Source organism: Odocoileus virginianus, unplaced genomic scaffold, assembly GCF_023699985.2.
Source record: "Odocoileus virginianus isolate 20LAN1187 ecotype Illinois unplaced genomic scaffold, Ovbor_1.2 Unplaced_Contig_2, whole genome shotgun sequence".
Lineage (NCBI taxonomy): Eukaryota > Metazoa > Chordata > Mammalia > Artiodactyla > Cervidae > Odocoileus > Odocoileus virginianus.
The window spans coordinates 3,773,116-3,779,285 of record NW_027224319.1 but is presented as its reverse complement, the minus strand read 5'-3'; positions in this window follow the sequence as shown (position 1 = coordinate 3,779,285).

The window sequence follows — 6,170 nt, the reverse complement described above, 5'->3', positions numbered from 1 at the left end:
TTGCAAGTAGGATCCTCATCACCTGTTAGTATAATACTTCGAGATGATTTTATTTAGACAAGGATGCACTCCCGCACAGTAAAATCTAGAAACTAACATAGGTGCAGTATCACCATGTAATTCACAGGCCTGTTTCTGATTTTGTCCACTTTGCAAGCAATGTCCTTTAGTGTCCCAGGATCTGGAACCACTTGTTCTTTGTCTTTCTAGTTTCCTTCATTCAAGAATATGGGCCTTTTGTGACTTCATCACTTTGTAACACAAAAGACTACACTTTCACATTTTTTTTAATCTGACAGGTGGTTCCTTGTTTGGAATTTACTGATGGTTTCCTGATGATTAGATTCACATTATTCAAAAAATCAGGAAACTCACAGCAGTGATGCTGTGTTCTCAGTATCAAAAGGCACCTGGTGCCAACTCACTTCATGACTAAAGATGTTAAACTTCATCAGTTGTTTTATAAGGTGTTTACCAGATTTCCCCACTGTATTTTGTACATGTTAATTCATAAGTGACTATTATTAGCTGACATTCTACTATAAAGTAAATCTTTTCTATCCCACTTAAGTGTGTATTTATTTACATTACTGCAACCTCCTGGATTCCCTTTTTTATCCAGTGGAATACCATCTAATACTGTGTTTATTTTGATGCACAGATTGTCCCGGATCTATCTAGTGAGATTCCCTTTAAGTTGGATCTTCTGTCTTTTTGCTACCCCTCCCCCGCCCCCAGGGGTCTCAGCGCACTCACGAGAGTGTTATGGAGCTATTTCAGTTTTCACGGGCTGTAAATTGATACCTGACATTTTTTGGATACCACAGGAACTACTAGTTTGAGGTAGCTGATAATTTCAATATGAGATTGTAATCTGTGCCTTTGAGGGCTGTCGTGTCTTTTGCAGAGCTGGGTTTCTAGTGGTTTGAGATAAGCAGTGACCAACAGGAAATGAGGATGGCAGTGCCCAGTGGGATTCCAAGGTTTGAGAAGTGGGGCCATGCTCAGCAGCTGTACATATCCCACTGGTACTGACTATTTAAAAATAAAATCAGCAAATCCCTGGTGGTCCAGTGGTTAGAACTTTGTGCTATCACTGCTGAGGGCCTAGGTTCAAATCCCCGTCAGGGAACTAAGATCCTACAAGCTGTGCAGGGTGGCCCCCCCAAAAAAATCAAATATTATTTTTTTCAATTTATATGGATTGTCTTTTCAAGCATACTTCAGTTGTTTGGATCTAACCACATAAGAAGTGGAATTGTTGGGTATTTTGGCCCAGGGCACTGAGAACAAAAAGTATGAGGATAATAAGGGCACTGTGAACTGAGAAAGCTTGGGAACCTTTGGGGGTAGGGGTTTGTTTGGGAATTGGAGAGTATAGCACTGTAGCTAGTAGGTGAGTCTGTGCAGGCTGCTGCCTCCGCACCCAATGTTGAGTCATCACTGCATAGGAGGGCTCCGTAGGGCAGCCTGTGGATAACTGCAGCACCACTCGACCCCATGAGGACACACTCACCTGCAGGGCAACCTGCACTCTCAGCCTGGTGATGCCCAGGTACCCCAGGATGCAGGAGAGAGGGCTCTGGGTGCAGACACCCCCTACACACATCAGGGCAGCCTGTAAGCCAGCACACTGACCACTGCTGTCACCTTCAGAGCACAGCATTGTACCTGTTGCTTCACTCTCAAAGATCACACGGTTGTCATCTTCTGCAGGCGCTCACCTGGACCCTGCAGGGGATTCTGGGAAATGTCCTTTAAGCGTGACTCTACAGCTGCCATACAAAGCACCACCTTGGTGGTTTATTTCCTTCTGTACCTTCTTTCAGCACTCTCCAGTATTTCATGAGCACATCATAAGAATAACTATTCTTTGTGAAAAGAATTGATGAAGGAAAAGAGAGAGGGAAGAGAAGAGAGAAGAGTAGGGAAAGAGACAGAGAAAAGGAGTGATGCTTCTTCCAAGAACATCCAGCATCAGCATTCCTGAGGCAGAAGGTAGTGCTGGGCTGGGGATGGAGGGAGGAGCAGGAGCCATGAGAGAATACTGAGTTTGAGTTTCCTATTCAGGAGGGGGCCCCTTGCACACAGTGAGCACAGTTTTAAAACACAGGTATCTAAATACCAGAGGATGCCAGGTAAGTAGTTTACCATCTCCCTGAGCCTTGCTTTTCATATTAACCAAAAAGAGTAGCTTGTAGTAGTGGTCGTTATAAAGACTTGGGATGAAGCTTTGTGGGGTCGTGGTAATTGCTCAGAACCTTCTTGGTAGCACACCATTCGGTGCCCAGTGCCCCCTGTCCCTCTCATCTCTCACCCTCCCCAGCCTCCCAGGTCTCTGCCCCTTCCTGCCTTGTAACAATGTGCGTGGAGCTGCATAATTGCACAGAGCTCCAAACAGGGATTTAATAACTACTATATGAAGAGCATCTACCCCAGAGTGCCCCCTCCTTTTATTTTCACTTCTTACAAGGTTTTCCTCAAAAGGAAGGTTGAGTGCATTTTCTTTGAAATAGTGTCACACCCCAGTAATTTCTTCACATTACTCAGAAGCCCAGATGCCTTCAGGAAGTTGACACATTGTGGCCATTCACAATTGACATCACCTCAGTGCCTGTGAAGACCAATATTTGACTCTACTGTGTTTGCTTAATTGGATACTTGGTTCCTAAGAGGGAGAAAAAGAGAAGTCAACCCCATAATTTAAATGTTGAATGTGTGTCTTTGCAAAATTGCAGAAGTTCAAGCAGTTTTGTACTTCTGTTTGGTCAAAACTGAGTTTTTTTACCTTTCTCAGGAAGCAAGGTGGGGAGTTGTCATGAAGGTAAATATGATGGGCATTATTAAATATGACCACAGGAAGGCTGTTGCCCATAGTTGTGCTCATTATGAGAGAGAAGTAAAACTCCCTGGAGGGCCAGCATTCGTTTATAGCAGGGAATAAAATAGACTGCTTCTTCCTGTGGGACACCTTTATATATTGAAAAAAACAGGAAGCAAACAAAACTCCCCCAGTGGCCCTGGTATTGATTAAATAGATTCAGTAATGTGCTGCAGCCAACTTGTCGCAATTCATAAGAGCCAGTTGTGAGATCTCCTCCCAGCTCCATGATATTATGTAACATTGATAACCTGAAATTGGAAATGTTTGGATTATATACACCAGGGGAATTCGTAAATGCTACTTATTAGGGCTGTAGGGTTTTTTTGTTTGTTTGTTTTTGTTTCTTTTGAGAGACAGTTGTTAAGCATTTATCAGGATCTTGCTATTTAAAATATGTTCATGAAATGGAATAAGTTTCTGTCAACATTAATGTTATAGAAAACTATTTCATAATAAGACAGTTGTGTTAGCAAAAAAAGTGAATTTAGATCCTCACCTCACACTGTACGCAGAAACTGTCATACGCTCAAATGTAAGAGAGAAAACAAGTAAACTTTTAGAAGAAAACACAAAAAATCTTTAGACTTCGAGCTAGGCAAAAGATTTCCTACATACAATACCAGAAGCATAGTTCATAAATGGAAAAAAAAAATGGATAAAATGGACCTCTTTAAAATTCAGAACTTTTGCACTTCAAAAGACAGCATTAACAACATGTAAAGACAGATTTCCCTTGCAGTCCAGTGGTTGGGGCTCCAAGCTTCCATTGCGGGAAGCTTGGATTTGATCCCTTGTTGAGAACCAGGATTCTGTGTACTGCATGGCACAGCCAAAAGGAAAAAAAAAACAAAAAACCTGTAAGACAGGAAATAGACTGATAGACTGGAAGGAAATATTTGCAAAACACATATCTGATACAACGTGTATCCAGAATTTACAAAGAACTCATACAACTCAATAGTAAGAAAACAATGGACCCAAGCAAACAATAGGCAAAAGATGTGAACAGATATTCCACCAAGAATATTTATGAATGGCTAATAAAGTATGAAAAGATGCTCAACATGTTTAGCCATTAAGTAAATGCATATTGCAAATTAAAACCACAATGAGATACCATTTCACACCCATACCCAACCAAGGTCACAGCTCCCATCCTTCTTAGAACTGGTCATACAGTCAATTAGGAGTTGATCCTGTACTCTTCTTTTCCCACCCAGACACTTGATCCCTAGATGTCCTCATGGCATATATTATTTTTTCAACATTTAAAAATTTATTGACAACTATTGAGATAGATGTTTCAAAACTAGGGTGAGAATTCACACTCATGACTTTCAGTTCCATGTTTGACCCTTTTGGAGGTTAAAAGATTCCTTGGAAGGTCATTTCCAATGTGGGAATATGCTCTGCAGTAAGCCAGCAGAAGGTCATCCACGCCTTTCGCGTTTTTCCACTGACTGAGAACTAGTTTTCTTCCATGCATTCATGAAGAGAGGGTGCCCTTGGTCAGAGTCAGCCAGTATTTGACCAGCCTGAGGCCTAGAGCTGGACAACAGATGTTGAGAACCGAAGAGCATCTGGAAAAAGACCAGGATCAACACTGAGGCCTTATCTCTGATCACTCACATCTAGAGGAGCTACCTAGTGTGAAGCGGCTGCTGGATTGTCCTGTTAGTCGTTAGATGCTTTCCCACGCCGGTTCTTAATTTAACCCAGAGGTGATTTATCCAGAGTAGCCCTTTGTTTTCCCCCAGGTGTTGACGGGGGTGGGAGACGAGGAGCAGAATCCATTTGTTACCTAAGCCCAGAAATGATCAGGTCTTTGCGGTGAGTTTTCTAGCAAAGGTCATCCAGTTGCTTCTTATTAACCTAGTTGTAAGGTAAGACCTTGTCACTCATGGCCTGATCACAAGATATCTGTTTTCCTTGAAGTGCCATTTATCTCTGATTTTACCACCTGGTTCTTGTGCCTGACAAGTGTTTTAAGTATCAGAGCATGAATTTACTTTCTTTCCTCTTAAATCTCATCTTGTTGGTTCGAGTTCAGTGACCCAATGTGTCAAGATCCATTTTACTCTTTATCTTTACATTGATTTCCTAATTTGTATTCTCACCCTCAAAATTGGCAAACAGGAAATGCTAAATGGAACATGAGTCTGTAAACTATTATAAAATAATCACTATAAGAGAACTAAAAATTTGACGGGCATTGTTGAGCTGTATTCACTTCCTCTCCCTTGAGGAAGCCAAAGATCAATGCTGTAGAGATGGAAGTAGCACAGAATCAGCTCACTGGGCACCGTGGCATAGGAATGGTGGGTACAGGGCAGAGGGAGACGTGAATCCTGGCATGTGCTCGCATGTGTGTAAGTGGGTGTGCAAAGGGCAAAAAGCAGAGGCTTCTGTGAGACTCGGTGAGAAAGACGAAAGGAAGACCTAGGAGGGCGGCACTGGCTTGTTTGGATGAAGACAAGGAGCTGCAAACGCCGAGATTCTGGGAGGTGTCTCGTCAAGATTTCCAGTGTTGGTTTTGCTGTCTGCTCGGTTTCTCTGTTTCAATATGTGATGTTACTTGGAAATGCAGCTGCACTTTTTCAGTTCCTGTGCAGTGAGAGGGTAGGGGAGCCTCGGCAGCTCCAAGGCCCTTTGCAGACAGATCAGCTCAAGGAGAAGGGGAAACAGGTGATACAGGCCAAACCCAAAGCAGCGGAGGGAGGAAGGGCGGACGGCTTGCAGACAAGCTCAGACCCTTTGGCAGAGCCATCCTTGTCGCACACAAGTGGGGCGTTTTCTCCTCCAAAGGGGAGGCAGCCGGATGGAACAGGAAGCAGGGGTCTCTGCACTTCTGATTGCAGGCCGCTGACAGTCACAGTGCCGAGCAGGTACCTCCAACATGCGAGTCTTTATTCGTTGTCATGTATGTGTTCTACTATGCTGGTATATTAAGTATAGAAGAACAACAAAAGAAGACCAAAGTATGATATAAAAATAAATATAAAGAGCAGTTTCGTTTTCTCCCCACCTCCCAGTGGAAGGTCTTCCACTCCCTTGCCCACGTCTACCCCCCAGGCATCTGCCTTTTTTTTATATGGGGAATTATGCAGCATGTGAATTATATATCACTACAGCTGTTACGTGAAAGAAAGGTAGAACGCCAGCTGGCAGGAGATGGGGACATCTGGGAAGGCTTTGTAACTCTAAAATGAGGTACAAAGAAGAATTTGTCAGCTTGTGTGTGGGGTGCCGTGAAAGGCTGTGCCACGGTAGCTGATGCAAGACTTGG